The sequence below is a fragment of the Ceratotherium simum genome, chromosome 7 (genome assembly GCF_057802395.1).
Source record: "Ceratotherium simum simum isolate JZ-2026a chromosome 7, ASM5780239v1, whole genome shotgun sequence".
Classification (NCBI taxonomy): domain Eukaryota; kingdom Metazoa; phylum Chordata; class Mammalia; order Perissodactyla; family Rhinocerotidae; genus Ceratotherium; species Ceratotherium simum.
Genome location: NC_141906.1, coordinates 13207762 through 13230053, shown reverse-complemented (window position 1 = coordinate 13230053; position 22292 = coordinate 13207762). Strand labels below are relative to the sequence as shown.

At 39.7% G+C, this 22292-nt stretch overlaps 1 protein-coding gene across 3 annotated transcripts in view; it reads right to left on the bottom strand.

Moving 5' to 3' along the window:
* PIK3C2A (phosphatidylinositol-4-phosphate 3-kinase catalytic subunit type 2 alpha) overlaps window positions 1-21622 on the bottom strand; it is a 106105-nt gene extending 84483 nt beyond the window's left edge. For all 3 annotated transcript variants that reach the window (XM_004418476.3, XM_087433150.1, XM_087433151.1), the window contains exon 1: window positions 21480-21622. The gene's annotated coding sequence lies outside the window, so the exon portion shown is untranslated. The remainder of the gene's footprint in view (window positions 1-21479) is intronic.
* Window positions 21623-22292: the final 670 nt, after the last annotated feature.

The window sequence follows — 22292 nt, the reverse complement described above, 5'->3', positions numbered from 1 at the left end:
GTTTAGAATAAACAAGTGGTAGGAGAAAAGATTATCTTGAAAACTAGGAGGGAGACAACAACAGAAATCTAAAAATAGGAGAGAGAGGCTCCATCTGTGCTAAAAAGAAAAACTCCAATAGATAAGAAGATAATATTCTCTTATCTCTACTGATTCATGGAGGGAAAAAACTCATCTGACAAAAGAAACCAAATACTTTGGTATTAGGCACTATACAAATTTGTCAAAAAGATAAAATGGAAGAATGTCCAGGTGTTGGTGAGATTAGGTTAGAGCAGCACTGCTCAAGAGATAGAGAACGCAAGCCACATATGGAATTTAAAAATTTTTATAGCTACATTAATGAAAAGAAACAGATGAAATTAATGAAAAGAAACAGATGAAATTAATTTTAATAATATACTTTATTTAATCCAATATACCCAAAATATTATATTTCAATAGGTAGTCAATATAAAAAAATATGAATGGGATATTTTATGTTTTTCTTTTTTATACTAAGGCTTCAAAATCTGGTATATATTTTATCACATTTCAACTTAGATGAGCCACATTTCAAACACTCAACAGCCAAAGGTGGCTAGCAGACAACACAAGGCTAGAATTTATGAGGAAAGGAACAAAAAGCATGGTGAACAAGCATCATTACTTTCTGGATGGTAAGGAAAAAATTATCTTCCCAAAAGTCATCCTGCCCTCAAGTCAGTTAAGTATCTCAAATTCCTATTAGTTATTTTTCAGGAGAAGAAAAATGTATTTTCAAGTCCCATTGATAACATACAGCCTTTTAACTAAGGCCTGTCGTATCATCCTTTACAACTTTTATATTTTTAAAGTAAATAATTTCTTTTTTTTTTTTTTTTTTTTTTTTTTTTTAAAGATTTTATTTATTTTATTTTTCCCCCCAAAGCCCCAGTGGATAGTTGTGTGTCGTAGCTGCACATCCTTCTAGTTGCTGTATGTGGGACTCGGCCTCAGGATGAACGGAGAAGTGGTGCCTCGATGCGCACCCGGGATCCGAACCCGGGCCACCAGCATCGCAGCGCGCGCACTTAACCACCAAGCCACAGGGCCGGCCCGAAAGTAAATAATTTCTAATTAATCTTCTATAATTAGAAAATTGTTGGGCCGGCCCCGTGGCTTGGCAGTTGGGTGCGTGCGCTCCACTGCTGGTGGCCCGGGTTCAGATCCCGGGCGTGCACCGATGCACCGCTTCTCCGGCCATGCTGAGGCCGCATCCCACATACAGCGACTAGAAGGATGTGCAGCTATGACATACAACTATCTACTGGGGCTTTGGGGGGAAAAAAATAAAATGAAATTATAAAGAAAATTGTTGGAGCTGGTCCAGTGGCGCAGTGGTTAAGTACACATGCTCCGCTTCGGCGGCCCGGGGTTCGCAGGTTCGGAACCCCCACCGTGCACCAATACACCGCTTGTCAAGCCATGCTGTGGCGGTGTCCCATATAAAGTAGAGGAAGATGGGCACAGATGTCAGCCCAGGGCCAATCTTCCTCAGCAAAAAGAGGAGGATTGGCATCGGATGTTAGCTCAGGACTGATCTTCCTCACAAAAAAAAAAAAGAAAGAAAGAAAATTGTTAACATTTCATAGAGAAATATGTTCACAATCAACCACATAGGATAAATTACAAAAAGATTAAATATTTAAGTGTAAAAAAAATTTCAATCATAAAACCAAAAGAAAACATAGAATTCCTGTGTAACCTCAGGATAAAGAACGCTGCCCTAATATGATTCAAAACCTAGCAGCCAGGAGAGAATATCCAAGTACATCAACATTTTAAAAAATAACTTTTGGGACCGGCCCGGTGGGATAGTGGTTAAGTTGGCACGCTCTGCTCCGGCGGCTCTGTTTGCGGGTTCGGATCCCAGGGGCGGACATTACACCACTCATCAAGCCATGCTGTGGCGGCAACCCACACACAAAATAGAGGAAGACTGGCACAGATGTTCTCTCAGGGCCACTCTTCCTCAAGCAAAAAGAGGAAGATTGGCAACAGATGTTAGCTCAGGACCAATCTTCCTTACCAAAAAAATAATAATAATAATAATAACTTTTGTTTGGCAAACAAGCACCACTGAATTTATTCATTTCTTCAATAAATACTTATTGGGTGTATACTATGCACCAGGCACTGTTCTAGGTGCTGAAGAGTAAAACAGAAATAACCATTAAAAATGTCAATAAAAAAAATAAACTGGGAAAAAATATCTGCTACTCATATCACAGAGAAAGAGCTAATTTTACTAATACATAACAAAGAGCTTACAAAGAAAAACAAGCCTATGGAAAAATGAATAAAGAGTTTAAATAAGCAGTTCACAAAAAATGTAAAGATGCTTACCCTTACTCATGGTGAGGCATTAGCAACTTAAAAGTTATACTAAACCTAACTGTATGTCATACTGATAACAAACACATAGAGAAAGGGAAAAAATATTTATCATACCAAAACTTGTTAGATACAAAAAACAGTGGATAAAGGAAAATTTATAGTTTTAAATGATGCTAGAAAAGTGGAGAGGTTGAAAAATTAATGTACTAAGCATCCATCTTACGAAATTAGAAAAATAACAACAAAATAAAAGTAGAAGGAAGGGAATAAAGACCAGAGAAGATACTAGTGGCATATGAAATATACAACAGAGAAGATCAACAAAGCCGAAAGGTGGTTCTTTTGAAAATACTAATAAGATATCTGGTGATGCTGATCAAGAAAAAAATAAGACAGGAATAAACAATATCAAGAATAAAAAAAGGACATCCAAGAGATGCAGCAGACATTAGAAAGATAATGAGGATATTATTAATAAGTTTAAGCAAATACATTTTATTTTATTTATTTTTGTGAGGAAGATCGGCCCTGAGCTAACATCTGCCAATCCTCTTCTTTTTGCTGAGGAAGACTGGCCCTGGGCTAACATCCATGCCCATCTTCCTCTACTTTATATGGGACACCGCCACAGCATGGCTTGACAAGTGGTGCGTCGGTGCACACCCGGGATCCAATCCGGCGAACCCTGGGCTGCCGCAGCGGAGGGTGGGCACTTAACCGCTTGCGCCACGGGGCTGGCCCCAGCAAATACATTTTAAAATGTAGACAAATTCCTAGATAGTAGTAACCTATTACAACTGACTCAAACAGAAATATAAAGTTGAATAATCTTATTCAAGAAATTGAATTCGTGGTTAAAGATATTTTCCTCAAAGAAAACCGCAGGGCCAGAAGGCTTCACTAGCTTCATATAAGGAAGAAACAATAACAATCTTTTACAAATCCTGCCACAGAAGAGACAAAGAAGATATGTTCCCCAAATATTTTATGAAACTACTATAATTTTGGTAACAAAACCAGGCAAGAGTAAGAAAATTACAAACCAATCTTACTCATGAATACAAAAAGTCATAAACAAAATAATAGCAAACCAAAGTTGTAAATACAAAATGCAATTTACCACATCAATAATCAAATAATTAAAACAGAAAAAGCATATGTACTTCTCAATAGATATTCTTAGCCAACTATGAACAGAAAAGAAATTCCTTATTTGACCAAAAGTATCATACTTAATGGTAAAAAAAAACCTTGAAAGCTTTCCCTTTGACTATGAACAATAACCAGAATGCCCACCACCACTTCTGTTCAACATTTTATAGACCACTAGATAGCATAGAAAGGCAAGAAAAAAGAATAAAAGCTAGGATTAAATACAAAGAAACAAAATATTATTTACAGATAAGGTAAAAAAAATCCAAAGAATATGCAGATAAAGGGCACTGGCTTGGTGGCACAGCAGTTAAGTTCACGCACTCCGCTTCAGCGGCCCGGATCCTGGGCGTGGACCTACTGACCGCTCATCAAGCCATGCTGAGGCAGCGTCCCACATAGAAGAGCTACAACTCCACAACTATGATATACAACTATGTACTGGGGCTTTGGGGAGAAAAAAAGAGAAAGAGGAAGATTGGCAACAGATGTTAGCTCAGGGCCAATCTTCCCCTCCAAAAAAAAAAAAAAAAAAACCAAACCTGCAGATAATTAATAGAATTATATGCCAGAGTTTAGCAAGGTTGCTGGATCTGATACAAATATACAAAAATCAATTGTATTTCTATATACCTACAACAAATGGTTAGAAAAAGCAATTTTCAGAAAGGTAATATTTACAATCACACACACACACACACACACACGAAACCCACCAACTAACTAATAATACATGTAACTAAAGGTTGTAGGGGAAATTATAAAACTTTACTGACAAATACTAGGACTATCTGAATGTAAGGAATATTATTCCACGTTTACAAATTTGAAGACTTAATTTCATAAAGATACCACCTCTCCTGAAACCATAAAGGTTCAATGCAATCCCAATCAAAATTCAAACAGACTTTAAAAGTAAAATTTGACAAGGTGATTCTAAAATTTATACGGTAACCACAAGGATCAAAATAGCCAAGATCCTCTTCAAAAAGAACAAGTTGGGAAGACTTGCTCTAACCAACATAGACTTATTATAAAGCTAACTTTACTTAAGTTATGCAGGAAGAGATAAATCTAAAGAATAGGCTAAGAGCCCAGAAACAAACACACACCTACATAGACACCTGATTTAAGACAAAAGTGGCACATCAGAGCATGGGGAAAGAACTGTCTTTTCAATAAATAGTGCTAGAACAAATGGAGGGAAAATGAAATGGACTCCTACTTCACTCCTTAAGCAAAAATCAACTGAAAGCAAACCAAACATCTAACTGTGAAAGGAAAAACTATAAAGTTTTTAGAAATCAGAGAAGGAAGAATTTCTTAAACAAGACATAGAAAGCACTAACCATAAAGGAAAAGGTTAACAAATTTGACTATAGTAAAATCCAGAACTTTTATTCATCAAAAGACAACAGGGAGGCCTGGTGGCGCAAGCGGTTAAGTGCACACGCTCCGCTGCAGCGGCCCAGGGTTCGCCGGTTCGGATTCCAGGCACGCACTGACACACCGCTTGTCAAGACATGCTGTGGCAGCGTCCCATATAAAGTAGAGGAAGATGGGCATGGACTAGCCCAGGGCCAGTCTTCCTCAGCAAAAAAAGAGGAGGATTGGCAGATGTTAGCTCAGGGCCCATCTTCCTCACACACACACACAAAAAAACAAAGTGAATGATAAAAACAAGCCACAGAAAGGAAGGTATTTTTAACACATAAGCAAAAAACTCAAATCCTGGATAAATAACTCCTACAAACTAAAAAGAAAGACAATTTAAAAGAAAAATGGGCAAAGACATGAACTTAACAAAAGAGAAATCCAATGGCCAATAAATATATGAAAAAAGGCTAAATCTTATTAGTAATCAGGGAAATGCATATTAAAACCACAGTGAGATATCACCATACACATATAACGCTGAGAAAAAATTTAAAATCTTATGATACTAAGTGATATGAAAGATATGAAATGCTGAGATGAATGTAAATTGGTACACTTGTTTCAGAAAATACAGATTATACAGGAAAGTTGAAGATACCCTTCCTCTATGGCCCAGCAATGACACTCCAGTATACCATATACCCTAGAGAAATTCATGCATATGTGCACCAAATATGTGCATAAGAACCTTCAAATAACATTCCCATACCCCCAAATAGAAAATAATCCAAATCTTCACTAATTCAAACACGGATAAACTATAATATGTTCATGGTCTGTTTCTACTCATAACACTTCTGACACCAAATGTGTGGGGGTTTTCCCACACCAACAACCAGTTCTCCTACTCTCCAGACACCAACTGGGTGTCCTACAACTCAATTCACTAACTACGCAGAGTAAATGTCAGACTCCACAGGTTTACAGGCTCAGCCCCACAAGACTGCCCAGACTTTAGATGCCATTCGCAAGTACTGAGCTCCTCAGATTACCGACACTTCTGTTCAACTTGGGTGTAAATCAAGGGTTTCCACAATACCCCCTCAGGTTTGATAATTTGCTGGAACAGTTCACAGAACACAGGAAAACAGCTTACTTAATATTACCAGTTTATTACAGAAGATATGATCCAGGAACAGCCAATGGAAGAGATGCATAGGGCAAGGTTGGGGGTGGGGGAATGTGGGAAAGTTCCATGGCCTCTCGGGAAGTGCCACCTTCCCAGCACCTCAATGTGTTCACTAACCTGGATGCTCCCCAAACCCCAAACTCCGTCACTTAGGAGTTTTTACGGAGATTTAATTAAATAGGCATGGTTGATTAAATCATTGGCCGTTGCTGATTAGTTCAATCTCCAGCTCCTCTCTCCTCCTCAGAGGTCTAGGGGTGGGACTGAAAGTTCCAAACCACTAACCACTGCCTTGGTCGTTCTGCGACCAGCCCCTATTCTGAAGCTATCTAGGGATCATCTTATTTGCATGCCAAAGACTCTTATCACTCTGGAGATTACAAGGGTTTTAGGAACTGACAGGAACTGGGGACAGAGACCAAATATTTATTATATCACAGTTAATTCAATGGAATTCTATACAGCAACACCAATGAACTAGAGCAATAAAAAAAAATGGATGAAACTTAGAAACATAATGTTAAGCAAATGGAGAAACAAAAATACATACAATGATTCCATTCGAATAAAGTTCAAAAACATGAAAACTATATGAAGAATGCTCACCTAATGGTAAAACTGGGAAGAAAAGGAAAAGATTACCAAAAGTTAGGACAGTGGTTACTTAGGGAAGGAGGGAGAAATTTATAATCAGGGAGAAGCACATAGGGGACCGCTGGAATACCAGCAATGTTCCAGTTCCTAACCTAGCGACTGGGTAAATAAGTTTATTTTACAATTATTTGTTAAATAATCATATATGCTTTATGCACTTTTCTGCGTGTTATTTCACAATAAAAAAGAATCCACTTCCCACATATTTTAAACACCACATTTTCATATCTACGTTATACATGGTGTGTGAAAATAACAAAGAACACCTGCATTATAAACAGTATGTGGGGTTTTTTTACCCACATACAGCAAATTATGTGAACACAAGAAGTTCAACTTTTTAGCGATGCCAGAAAAATAACAGAAATGAGACAGGGCCGGGCTGGTGGCATAGTGGTTAAGTTCGAACTTCGCTCCGGTGGCCCGGGGACCACAGGTTCAGATCCTGGGTGCAGACCTGCGCGCCGCTCATTAAGCCATGATGTGGCAGGCATCCCACATAAAATAGAGGAAGATGGGCACAGATGTTAGCTCAGGGCCAATCTTCCTCAGCAAAAAGAGGAGGATTGGCAACAGATGTTAGCTCAGGGCTAATCCTCCTCACCAAAATTAAAAAAAAGAAAAATACAAATAAGAGCTACACTGTCCCTTTCATTTGCCAATCTACACGCTAAATTAAAGACACTGCCTTTACTCACTAAGGGATATAGGGAAAGGGTAAGACTGCAAAAGAAAACAACAAGCTATAAAATATGGTTTCTCAAATTTTTACCATCTGTGAATCACTTAATGGGCATTGCACATAAGATCAATTTATGTAAAAAATATTCAGTGCATTTTAAAATACAAGTAAACATTTAAAAATGAATAGTAAGATTGTCCTATCAGTGAGAGAGATGATTGCACATTCTTCCCATTATATGTATATCCAGTAAATTTATTTTACTCTTATTTGAATTAAATTAGAAAACGCTAATTCCATTATAGCTTGTCAGGAAGGCAGCAAGGTTTGGTGGTGGCTCTGCGAGATAGTTATAGATATGTATGGAAAATCTTACAGGCTCTACCTTCAAATATTTCTGAATCTGAGCATTTCTTCACTATATTCCTGCTACCATCCTAGACCAACCAACCATCATCTCTTGCCGGGATTACTGACATAGCCTCTCAATCTGTCTCTGCCACCCCTCCATCCCCCACCTTCAGACTATTCTCAACACAGCAGCCAGACAGTGAAAAACCTAGATCTTCTCACCCCTCTGCTCAGAACTTTCAACAGCTCCTATCTCACTCAGAGAAAAGGTAAAATCTTTACAACAGTCCAGCAGGCACTCTAAAATTTGGTCCACCTATTACTCTCTCCTATAACTCTCCTCTCTGCTACTATCACACTGGCCTCCTGGTTGTTGCCTGAATACATTATGCTTCTCACTCAGAGCCTTTGCTCTTCAATTCACTCTAACTGGACTGTCCTTCCCCTGGACAGCTGAACGGCTCACTCTGTCGCCTCCTTCAAGTCTTCACTGAAAAGGTGACATTTGCGTAAAGTCTTCTCCGATAACCTAGTTAAACCCGCACCTTTCTCTAACTCCACTGCCTATGCACCTTACTTATTTTCTCCTTAGCAGTTAGTAACATCCAGTATACCATATATTTTACTTATTTATTTTATTGTCAATCTTTTCCCTCTAGACTGTAAATTTCATGAAGCTGGGATTTATCTCTTGGGTTCACTCCTGTATATCCAGCATCTAGAACAGTCCTGGAACAAGCAATTCAAGTATTGGTTATACAAATATATGAAATTATATCTAATATGGACCAGATTAGGAAGCAATTCTTCCCTATAGAGTGTCTCTGGTATTCTGTAAGACACTTAAGAGTACACAAAAATATCACACTCAAAATGACTATTTTAACCTAAAAGGTACAACAGATTTTTAATCCACTCTTGTTGCATTCATTTTCATTTAAATTATCTGGGAGTCATCTCAAACATGCCAAATAATAAACCATTAATTTCTTTCTCTGAGGGAAGAAAATCATGTGTATGTATTCTCAGAACAGTTCTTCAGAGTCACATGGTCCTTTTTAGTCAGACCAAAACACACTACTATTTTGAAGTACTCGTGGGAAATATAGTTCATATCTGCTTGTTGATTAGAAATACTGGTCTTGGGCTCAACAGAATAATTTTGCTAGAGATGAATCTTTGAGTGTTATCTACGCAAAACTAAAGACATGAAGTCATGAAAATAGTTTAGATTGCCCTGGGAGAATGTGTAGAGAGAAGAGAGAAAAAGAGACAAGGAGGAAATCATGAGGGCCACTAACACTTAACAAAAGTTAAGGCAACAAAAGGTCAGAGGAAAATAACAGATAGGTGTGAAGACTGGTATCAGAGACATAAGTGAATAGATTGTCCTAAGAAGGAAGTGATCAGTAGTGTCAGAAACTACAGAGAGGTGACACAAGATGAGGAGTGGAAAAAACACTCTAGATCTAAGAGCTCATTTGTGATTATTTTCAGCATAGCTTTATTGAGATACAATTATAAAATTCACCCATTTAAAGCATACAATTCAGTTATTTTTAGTATATTCAGAGTAGTGCAACAATCACCATTACCAAATTTCAGAACATTGTCATCACTCCAAAAAGAAACCCTTCACCCATCAGCAGTCACTCCTCATTTCCCCTCTTCCACGGACCCTCATTAGTGATTTTCAAAGAGGACAATTCAGAGAAGGGTGGAAAACTGAAAAAGGAATTACAAGTAACAAGCACAAATTATTCTTTAAATTCTTTGACAGTAAAGGAACTAGGAGAGATCCGTAGATGTTGGTAGGAGGTGTTTAAAATGGGAAAGGCCTTCAACATGTGGTAGGTTGAAGAGAAGGATCCAGGGGACAAAGACTGAAAGGCACAAGAGATAGGATATAAAGACTAGCTCAGATATTGGGGATATTAGTTGAATAAGAGAGAATCAGAAGCATAGATGGAAGGGTCTGACTTGGAAAGGAAGAGACACCTTAGGAGACTGAGGTGATCATGGTAAGGAACTACTTAAGTCAACAACTGAAAATGGAGGACTGGGAAGGAGCCAATATGGAAAGCAGACTGACTTTCCACTATCTAAACTTAGGCAGAGTTTTAAATATTTCAGCATTTGCAGGCTTCGCTATCTTAAAACAAAGTTGACAATTATGTAATAGAGGAATTTTCTCTTCTTATTAGGATATACAAAGTGACAAGATACTGTCACTGTCACCCCAAAAAAGAAAAACAAGCTAAGGGGCCGGCCCAGTGGCGCGCAGCAGTTGGGTGCTCACGCTCCGATGCAGCAGCCCAGGGTTCGCAGGTTCAGATCCCAGGCACAGGCGAGCACCGACACACGGCTTGTCGGGCCATGCTGTGGCGGCATCTCATGTAGAATGGAGGAGGATGGGCATGGATCTTGGCCCAGGGCCAATCTTCCTCAGCAAAAGGAGGAGAATTGGCATCGGATGCTAGCTCAGGGCTAATCTTCCTTACAAAAAAAAAAGAAAGAAAAGAAAAGAAAAACAAGCTAAATAAGTAAAAAATAATACTTTTAAGAGCCAGCCCTGAGGGCCTAACGGTTCAAGTCTAGTGCACTCCGCTTCGGTGGCCTGGGTTTGGTTCCCAGGCAGGGAACCACACCTCTCATCTGTCAGTAGCCACGCTGTTGCGGCAGCTGACGTAGAAGAACTAGAAGGACTTACAACTAGAATATACAACTACATACTGGGGCTTTGGGGAAAAAAAAGAGACAAGAAGACTGGCAGCAGGAGGACGAATGCACTGTAGACAGAGCTAAGGAAAAACAAGTCAGACTTTTACTAGCCACAAATAGGCTAGCATGACAGATTAGAATTCTGAGGAGTGGTGGAGGTAAGGCTGAGTGGTCTAAAGTGCTGGAATAAGAATTATAAGCCCCAAGCATGGAACAAGTCTGTACCCACCCTCCAACTCTTCCCCATAGCTGTTCACTAAATGCACAGATAGCACACTGAAAGCTGGAGACAGGGCAGAAGAGCTGAAAGAGATCACCCTTGAAGTATACGGGCCTCCCCAAAAGTACAAGGCAGCCACCCTACAAAGGAGGGCTGGGCAGCTGAGCAGGGAGAAATTCATCTGAGGCACTCCAAACTTTCAGCTACCAATGGCTGGGGATGGGTTACGAGAGCTGAGAAAAAGTCCTCCGACGATTTCAGGCCTTTACAGAATGTAAGACAGCTGCCCTCTAGAGGCTGGGTAAGGGCAGCAAAGCAGAGATTGCCTGAGACACGGAAAGTTAGGAGGTAAGACTAGAGAAGAAAGAAACTTCCCAGCAACCTAAAAAGCCAGCAGCTAGGCTGTCAAACAAATCGCTGGAATCAAGTTAGTGCTCAGATCTCAAACCCTGCTAAAGAGAAAGTCATGATTCCGCTCTAAAGTATTTCAACCCAGTGGTGAATGGAATCCAATTAAAGCTGCAACAAAGCACAGACCCATCTCACTTACAGACTTTCTCAATTAAATGGCCTGACAGAATAAAGGGCATTCTGAAGATAAATATTAAGTAAAAAGTAAACTTCAGGCTCTATTGTTTTATCTATATTGTCTGGCAAATGATCAAAGATTATGAGACAAATAAGCATGAAAATGTGACCCATGGTCAAGGAAACAGTCAAAATAAGGAGACACAGGGGTCTGCCCCGCGGCTTAGCAGTTAAGTGCGCGCACTCCACTGCTGGCGGCCGGGGGTTCGGATCCCAGGGGCGCACCAATGCGCCGCGTGTCAAGCCATGCTGTGGTGGCATCCCACATAAAGTAGAGGAAGATGGGCACGGATGTTAGCCCAGGGCCAGTCTTCCTCAGCAAAAAGAGGAGGATTGGCATGGATGTTAGCTCAGAGCTGATCTTCCTCACAAAAAAAAATAAATAAATAAGCAGACACAGAGACGGCCCGAATGCTGGAATTACCAAACAGGAACTTTAAAACAATTATGAGAAAATACTAAATGATCTAGCAGAAAAGATGAACGATATGCATGAAGAGGGAGGGAATTTCAGCAGAATGATACAAATTACAAAAAAGAATCAAAAAGAAATATTAGAAAAGAAAAATCAGAAATAAAGAATTAATTAGATGGACTCAACAGCAGAAGAAAAGATTGGTAAACTTGAAGACAAGTCAATAGAAAATATCCAAACTAAAACAGAGAAAAAAAAGAGGGAGGAGAGGTAAAACAGCATGCCTGAGTTCTGTGGGACAATTTCAAATGGTCTAACATATATGTAATTGGAGTCCCAAGAGAGGACAGAGATAATGAAACAGAAGAAATATCTGAAGAGAAAATGGCCAAGAACTTTCTACAAGTGAAGAAAGACATCAACCAAACAAATCTAAGAAGTTCAGTGAAGCCCAAGCAGGATAAAGATATACTAGAGAATGAACCTAATGGGGTCACAGAGTAACGTAGATTCAAAGACTACTTGAAAGAAATGGCTTCAGTTCTTACTAATACTCAAGTTAGGGTCAAATCAATCTAATATCTAGAGAGTCTGTTCCTAAAGAAATCAGGGACTTGTAGAATTTAATCCTTTTCTGCAAATTTAGATGTTAAATGCACAGCTATATTTCTAGGTTTAGGGTATGACACAATCAAACTTTCTCATTTCAACCTAATTCAATTTTACTCTGTGATTTGTAGGGAACATTTTTTGATAAAAATTAAGAGTAAGTTAAATCACCAAACTTAACCAAAATCAAAAATCTCTCAAAAAAATAATCCTAAAATCTCCATTTATCAATAAGAACTTTTTATAATTAAACTTAATATACCTCCAATGGGGAAAAAACACTAGTATATTCAATTATTAGGTGTAACAACAGGAAGCCAAAGGTGTGTGTTATGCAGAGACATTCACGTGATCTGATTTACATTGTTTAAAGATCTCTATCTGCTCTGTGGAAAATACACATAAGAAAAACAAAAATGGAAACTGGGAGACCAATTAACAGATAATTGAAATAATCTAGAAAAGAACCAGCAATGACTTGAACTAGAACAACAGCAATGAAAATGTTAAATGGGGGCCGGCCCCGTGGCTTAGCGGTTAAGTGCGCGCGCTCCACTGCTGGTGGCCCGCGTTCAGATCCCGTGCGCGCACCGACGCACCACTTCTCCGCCCACACTGAGGCCGCGGCCCACATGCAGCGACTGGAGGGATGTGCAACTATGACATACAACAATCTGCTGGGGCTTTGGGGGGAAAAAATAAATAAATAAAATCTTTAAAAAAAAAAAAAAAAATGTTAAGTGGTTTGATTTAAACAAGCAAATAAAAATGATAAGTTTAAACAGTAAATGAAATGGGGAGGGGAGTAGTAATGTAAGAGAGAATGATTTAGTTGAAGGGATACTATTAATAGCGCAGTCAGGGAAAAGATGAAATTGGAACCCTAACCTGGGCGTAAGAAAAGAGTGAGTCATGGGAAAAGCTAAGGGAAGAGCCTTCCCAAGCTTCTTCACAAGTTTAAAGATGGATGAGCCTAGACTGGCTTCTGAATTCTTTAACCTCCATACCATACTTAGAATTATGCTTTGCCCAAATACTACAAGCAATTATAAAGGCCTTAATTATTCCATTTTGACAAAAAGCATTGGCTACACTATAGTCTAAAAGGCACTAGCAGTCATTATACCACCTTCAGTCCTTAGGAGCAACATTCTACACATAAGAGATTCACAACAAAGGCATTCATCCAGAACAACTTTCTATATCTGCATATGTGTATCACTGTATGTATTTGGGAGGGGGACAAGGAAGAGGGAGGATACAGTCACAGCAAGAGGTTCCATTGAAAGGCATTTTACTGACAAAGTAGTTTTCAATCTAACTCACAATCCCAACAGTAGTACTGCTTTGAGGAGATGATTACGGACCTTTGGACTACTTTATGGTTCATTCATTTAACATGAATCATTAAACATACTGACATTACCCCAATTCCAATACAACAAATAACAGTAAGGTTTTGTGCTAAATGTTATGGTATATGCCTCCATTTCCAACATGGATTAAGGCAGGAAAAAAAACTGAGTTGCAACTGAGAACCCCCAAATAGGGAATAATAATAATGAAAAACTGACATGAATACTTCTGGAATTTTTCCCCAAACTCCATCGATTTCTACGGCTAAAAAAATCTTGTTTTCACATGACACCAACTGCATGAAATGCCTAGTTTTATAGAACAACAGTGATAACAAAGAGAAGAAAATGATGTAGTAGCAAGACTAGAGCTCAAATACCAGACTTCCCTCTTACTAACAGTGTAACCTTAAGCAAGCTACTTAATCTCCCTTTGTTTAAGCTTTCTCATCTGTAAACCACAGATCATGTATCACAGTGTTGTACGGGTTTAATAAAAGAATATATATAATGCCTGGTATATAAAAAGCATTAAAAAATACATGCATTACATCTGTCCAATTATTGGGACAACCATCAGTATGTTCCTACCATTAAAAAAGGCAGCTTAGGGCCGGCCCGGTGGCGTAGCAGTTAAGTGCGCATGCTTCACTGCGGCGGCCTGGGGTTCGGATCCTGGGCGCGCACCAATGCACCGCTTGTCAAGCCATGCTGTGGCGGCGTCCCATATAAAGTAGAGGAAGATGGGCATGGATGTTAGCCCAGGGCCAGTCTTCTTCAGTAAAAAGAGGAGGATTGGCAGCTGTTAGCTCAAGGTTGATCTTCCTCACAAAAAAAAAGGCAGCTTATTGCCAATAAGCACACACAAAAAAATGCTCACCATCATTAGTCATTAGGGAAATGCAAATCAAAACCACAATGAGATATCACTTCATACCTACTAGAATGGCTATAATTAAAAAAACAGAAAATAACAAGTGTTAACAAAGATGTGGAGAAATTAGAATCCTGATCCTTTGCTGATGGGAATGTAAAATGGTACAGCCACTTTGGAAAACACTTTGGTGTTTCCTCAAAAAATTAAACACAGAATATGACCCAGCAATTCTACTCCTAGATATATACCCAAAAGAACTAAAAACAGGAATTTAGACATCTGTACAAAAATGCTCACAGCAGCATTTTTCACAATAGCTAAAAGGTAGCAACAACTCAAGTGTCCATCAATAAATGGATATACAAAATGTGGTATATTACATACAATGGAATATTATTCAGCCACAAAAGGAATAAAGTTCTGAATACATGCTACAATATGTATGAAAATATTATGCAAGGTTAAAAAATCCAGACACAAAAGGACACATATTGCATGATTCCACTTATATGAAATATCTAGAATAGGTAAATTCATAGAGACAGAGAGTAGATTAGCAGTTACCAGGGGCTGGGAAGAGGGGGAATGGGTAGTTACCGCGTAACAAGTACAGAGTTTCCATTTGAGGGGATGAAAAATTTTGGAAACAGATAGTGGTAATCATTGCACAACATTGTAAATATAATTAATGTCACTGAATTGTACACTTAAAAATGGTTAAAATGACATTTTGTTATATATAACTTACAATAAAAGTCATTATAAAGTCATCATCTTGACAGAAACCTTCACACAATTTCCCATCCTCAAAAAATTTAATTCTAGAGTCTTGCATTTTTGACAATTAGCAAATATAAATAGTTTACATACATAAAAAAAATAATAGGGGAAACCAGGTCCAGGGTTTATGAGAATTCTCTGTACTATCTTAACAATTTTTCTGTAATCTAAAACTGTTCTAAAAATTAGCTACTGTTGTTGTTTTTTAAAAAGGCAACTTGGGGGCCGGCCCTGTGGCGCAAGCAGTTAAGTGCGCGCGCTCCACTGTGGCAGCCCGGGGTTCGCCGGTTCGGATCCCGGGGGCGCACCAACGCACTGCTTGGCAAGCCATGCTGTGGCGGCGTCCCATATAAAATGGAGGAAGATGGGCACGGATGTTAGCCCAGGGCCGGTCTCCCTCAGCAGAAAAAGAGGAGGATTGGAAGATGTTAGCACCGGGCTGACCTCCTCATCAAAAAAAAAATAAAATAAAAATAAAAAAATAAAAAGGCAACTTACTGAATCTCAAAAGCATTATGCTAAGTGAAAGAAGCCATATTCAAAAGGCTGTATATACTGTAGATGCCAATTTATATGACATTCTGGGAAGGCAAAACTATATGAATAAAAAAAAAAAAAATCAGTTGTTGCCAGAGATTAGAGGGTGAGTAGAAGGGATTACTTACAAAGGGGCATAGGGACTCTTTTTGGAGTGACGGAAATATTCTTTATCTTAACTGTGGTGGTGGCAGTTACATGTTGTTGCTATTTCTCAGAATTTATAGAGCTGTACACCTAAAACAGATGAATTTTACTATAAGTAAATTATATCTCAATAAATCTGATTAAAAAAAAACCTAAACAGTTATAGTGCTATGTCATGCACTTCAATACAGACAGAATTCCAGTATGAATTCCATTATGAGATCTAGTCAGATGAAACCAGGCTATATTCTCTGGAGCCAAAGAGCACCTTCTCTCAACTCAGCACTGTAATCTAAAAAGCATTTACACACTAAACTAAAAAGAGCAGTCAGAACAGTTACAAGTTCATTATGAACACATATAAAGTGACAATAAATCAATTTGATTATCGCTATTCATAGCACTATGGTTTTATTTATAGGTATAATTAGGTCTCCTTCACAGCTTAACTTTGGGGGAATAAAATACATGCTTCGGGGCCGGCCCCGTGGCTTAGCGGTTAAGTGCTCGCGCTCCACTGCTGGCGGCCCGGGTTTGGATCCTGGGCGCGCACGGACGCACCGCTTCTCCAGCCATGCTGAGGCCGCGTCCCACATACAGCAACTAGAAGGATATGCAACTATGACATACAACTATCTACTGGGGCTTTGGGGGGAAAAAAATAAATAAATAAAACCTTTAAAAAAAAAAAAAATACATGCTTCGCACAATTCCCCAAACTGCAAATAAAACATTTGAAAAAGTGTTTTCCTGTTCCCTAATTAGACATTTTCCTAAGTGTGTCTATCTCTCCCATCAACATCCATGTTCTTTCCCCACCTCACCAGAAAGTACGTACCTGCGTTGATTTCCCTCTATTGTCTCCTCTCATTTTCCCCATGCTTTTATCTTGAAAGAGGATTTTATCTTTACTTTTTTCCTCTCATTTCACAGTAGAACTTTAATACTTAATGTCCTCCTGCTTCTACTGGTATTTTCTGAAGGTAAACTGCCAATTTCTGTTCTTATAGGAAAACACTTTTTTTTTAAAAAATGGCCTGTTTCAATTAAGATTTCCCATACTGTAAATTTTTAAGCAATTTTCTTTTCTTACCACTGCCCATTCTTTTCTCTTCCCATAATCAAATTCCTTATCAAATCCCTACTCACTTTACAACAGGAACCAGCATTACTCTGCTGCTAATCTATAGTCACCAATCTCTCCTTCAGCCCTCTTAACCATGTCTTCCACACTACTCAAGCCACGAGTTCACAGCCTGTGCTAAGACTTCCTGAATCATCCAAATAATATAAAAGTTCTGAGCACTGGCCTCTAAATTCTTTATTGCAGATGTCTGTTCCCATCTCTTACTTCTCCTCTGTCCTGTCCTTATCTTTTGAAATAAGACTTGCAAATCCTTCCTTAAACTCGCACTTTATTTTCTCTTACCTAAGTTTTCCCCAAGTTGTTCCCTGTGCGTTGAATTAACTCTGCCCTTAACACCTCATCACCTTCTTCATCCTACAGTAACAATTTAAGATCTAAACTCTTCACTCAAAAATCAAAAAACTTGCCTAATTAACACTCATCAATTTTAAATGTAACTATACTATCCTTTACATCTTTTCTTTCCCATTAACAATTTTTTTTTATAGCTAAAGTACTTTATGCTATATGTATACTAGTTGGCTATATGTATAGCAGTTGAAATATAAACTCCCTAAAGGCAGGAAGTATCCATTCTTCACATTCCAAATCTGGTAAGTGCTATTTATCTAAATCAAGTACCACAGGAACAGAGGCCATGAAAAGAACACTAGGCTTAGCATTGTAAGACACTGTAAGTGCAAGGAATGCCTCTAATGTATTATGCTGAACAAGTCACAACCTTATGGGGCCTCATTTTCCTCTTCAAGAAAATGAGAAAAATACTTGCCCAAGAGTATTCTTCTTTCTTGCCCAAGAGTATTCTCTTACTTCACAGAGAATAACGGGGATGGGGGAAGCATTAGTTAAGCTATAATCATCAATCAATACAAATCTAAGAATATTATTTACTTTATCATTGTTAGTCATAGTTATCTTGTCTAAAATAAGCCTTTCATGGTTTTTTTTCAAACCAAACTCAACGCACAGCTAAGTAAGTGAATCAACATTGCACACCATTTGTTCATATCAATAACTTTTTGTACTATAAGACTAACAGAAAGCCACATGTTTAACAGTAGGGATGTTAATTATATAGTATCTTAATGCATTCTCAAGGTTAAAAGATAAATACTTGCTGCTAAGCCAATAATTATTACCTTCAAATCTATTAAAATCAAGAGTGTTTAAAAATCCCATGCTCTTTTGCACCTAAATAGCTGAATCTAAAATTTTAAGAAATCCAAAAAATAGTTTAAATTGTATAAATCTACTTTTTAACTGCCTAAAATGTCCATGTGCCCTCTCCCATTGTGTTTTGAATCTATCACGTTATAAAAGGTTACAGAGAAAAGGAGAGATATGAAGCATACATAAATGCACAAAATAAAGATATCAAAAATGTGACTCCATCACAGAGACAGGGAAGACAGTTTCTTCTAGTCCCGACCATTACCCTATGAATAACCTGAAAGATATCCATTTTCAAGTTATGACCATAATTCCAATCAAAAGAGCATCATGTATGAATACTATCAAAATAATTCTAAACTGTAATTAGTAACACATTTCTCATAGGAATTGCTTTTCATTTTCAAGTTAGGAATCCACAATGGAAAAGCAGAATTTTCATACTTTAGACCTGCAGTGTCTACTATGGTAGCTACTAACCACATGCAGCTACTGAGTGCTTGAAATGTGGCCAGTCCGAAGTGAGATGTGTTGTAGGCATAAAATGCACATCAGATGTCAAAAACTCACCAAAAAAATGTTAAGTATCTTATATATGTGGCTCTCATTTAATATTTCTACTGGACGGCACCGATTGAGATGTAGTCAACCCTCGAATAAATAAATGGATGCCAGAAGTATTAAGCATCTTGCTTAATATCTCACTGCTTGGTAGTATCACAGCAGGGTCTAGAACCTGATCACCTTTATCCTACCCTTATTAATAGACGGAATTCATCCTTTAAGACTCAACTAAAGCATCATCTTCCTCATCAGATGCACTCATGCCCTCTCCATCTCCCAGCCCAGGTAATCACATCCTTTTCAGTACTTCGGATCTACCACTGCCCTTATAACCACAGTGTTATGATTTGTGTGACTGTCTCTCCAGACAGAACAGAGACCTTCTTGAGGACAAGCACTGACTGTCTCATTCATTTTTTCTGTTCCTGGAACAACTATAGTGCAGGCACCCTTGCAGGCCCCCTAAAAACAAGATCTTTCAGAGGGCTGATTTTTAGCCCTACTCAGGTACAACGAACAAATCAAATCACATATCCTATGAATGCACTGCACTAAAACACTCACTTTTATCATTTACCTGCCTTAAATTCTTTTTGAAATATAGCAAATATAATAAAATGGATAATTTGTTATCAAAGCAACACAAGTTACAAAGCATTAAAAAAAGTGCTTTGCAATGCTGCTCTGAAAACTTGGGTCTGATGCTCTGATAAGAAGAACTGAGCTCTGGGGGAATTCAACACTCTCGTTAGGCATAAATTCACTTACTGATTGTGCTTACTAAGTGCAAAAACACTGTGCTAAATTATAAAAAGATTCCTGGACATGGGAACTGATGCAGCAATATTCAATTAATTGAAAACTTTAGAACCATTCATGGCAGAAGGGAGAAACAAAGAATCACATGCTTAACATACAGCTAATTACATAAAGTTATAGTTTCTAAAATTCCTAAATGCAAGCATGCCAACTTTTATATTCCATAAAACAGAAAAAGTTGTGAAACCTATAGATGAAAATATTAAAATATATTGCTTGCCAAGAAAAACTGCAAGCAATATGCATGCAAAACACAAATAGCAACAGAGATTTTCATAAGAAAAAAATTGCTGTAGAGTCTATTAATTTAGGCCAAATTACTTGTGGAAGAAGTTCTATATGTGCTTTGCACCTATATAAAATCACTTTTGAATTACGTTTGATTAAATAATAAAATCTCTCTATTCTCATTCAGTCATAACGCTTTTCAGTACTCAAAGACTGTCTTAATATTAATCAAGCAGTTACCTTCAACCATACAGACCTCAACTAACGCACTTCAGTCTAGTTTGCTACCGTGAATAAGAGCACCAACCCCACCTATGGCAGAGCTGCTAAGCAGAGTCCCCTGTGGAGACTTCACCACCAGCCAAGGACAAAGGTACAAAGTCTCTCCTGGAATCAGTGCTCCCGGAATAAGCGTTCCGGGACCTCAGCACAGCCTTCTCTTTATACTGTATCTTCAACACTCTTCCAAGAATAGCTTTCTTTTTTCTGTATCTCTTCTAATCTGTGGTTTTGATGCTCCAATATATTAAACAATTTTCCCAACAGAGTTTTTCTGCCTGACCCCCACCTGGAAAGACTTTAGGTTACCTCTTTAATCTTGTTCAAAGAAGAAGGCCTCTTCCCTTCACACCAAATTCAACACCCATTGTTCAAAATAAAAATATCATTACAACCTCAACTTCTCTCAGGCTAATACAGGGAAAGAACTACCACAGGCTCTCTCTTCTACATCCTTTATCTCCAGACGTTCCTCCTCACTTTTCTCCTTCCTCATTTCCCTCCTCAACCCTTGCTCCCCCCACAAAAAATAAATTCCACAGCTGGAGAATCTCGTTTTTAAAGCCAAACCATTTAGGGAGGAAAATAAGTATGTGCTTTTTCCTTCAATTATTTATTGTTCCGCCGTCACTCAGGAAGAGTTAAGCAAATATTTTCAATCTGACCGCCCTCCCAGAAAGATGATGCGCTAAATACACACTGAAATAATGCTGTCTTCCCGAAGCAAGTGGATTCGCGGCAAAAAGGCAACAGGGGGAAGAGAAAAGAAAAAGGATCATTAGCCCCCAAAGCCGGAGATGGGACAAGGAGGTGAAAAAGGCGGGGGGGTGGGAGGAGGAATAATTGAGAAGTGCAACACACACACACTCTCCAGAACCTAACAATTCGACAAGAGAATAGGACCGGCCACTGCAGCTCCGGCCCAGTCCTCACAGACAAGCGGGTGGCCTCCCCTCCCCCTTTGGGACAAAACTAACTCCCAGACGACCCCCACCCCGACGAGAGGGGCCTAGTGGGGGCGCGGGCCCCTCGCACCTTCGGTGCGGCAGTCAGCAACGGCCTGGGTGGCAGCAAGGCCCGGAGGGAGGTGAGTTGAGCTGGGGCAGCGCCAAGGGTACGGGATGGAGGGTCAGAGGCGGGCACCCGCGGGACTGGGCGCCACGGCAAGGGACCCTCCCATCCCAGGATCCCCGGGGCCCCTCGCCGCCCTTGCAGAGCAGGGACCCAGGTACCGGCCCCCGCCACACCAGCGCTCCTCACCTCACGCTGCCTGAGCCTCTGCCTCCACCACAACCCGAGCCGCCACAGCCGCCACGGTCCGAGCCATTTCCCCCCCAGCCGCCTCAGCCGCAGCGGAGAGCTTCGGCGGACTCCGCGGCCAGCCAAGCACAGCACGTCACTTCCGGCCGGGGAAGCACCGCCTGCCGCGCCTAGGCTTCTTGCGGATTGGCTGGCGTAGACGGCCTACCTGAAGTAGTGGGCGGAGCTTGGGCGAGTCCCGTGAGGCTTGAGCCCGGGTAGTGGGGGCTAGGGTCTTGCTCCCAACTGGGAAATGCCGAGTGGGCTCTGGATGTCTCTTTGTGCAGCCCCAGACCAGGGGCGGGGGGGCATCCGGGACACCAGCCGGCCACCTTTCCGGCCAGGCGTCGGACCCCCGCCAACTACCCAAGTACTCTATTGTTCCCGTGCCCTCTCCAGGGACGCCGCGCTTGCCTCCATCCGGGCTGCGGCTCCCAGATTCGCTGTCTTGGCTCCAGGCCGCGCCGAGATTCGTTTGTGATTGGAAGACTGAAAGGAACAGGCAAGACATAAAATCGTTCACTGTAACCAGCATTTACCGAGTCCTCATGGTGGATCAGGTGCTGTGGGGTGTGTAATTAGTAACCCATCGCGTGGATTGTGTAAAGCGCCTTCACATCAATGTCTCATGTAATCCTCACAACAGCCAGATAAGGAAGATAGCCCAGTAATAACTCACAGCCAGACGGCTCTTTTTCTACATTACAAAATATCTTCACATACAATCTCCATAATAATATCTTCCTCATGAGAATTGAATGACATTATGCTTGT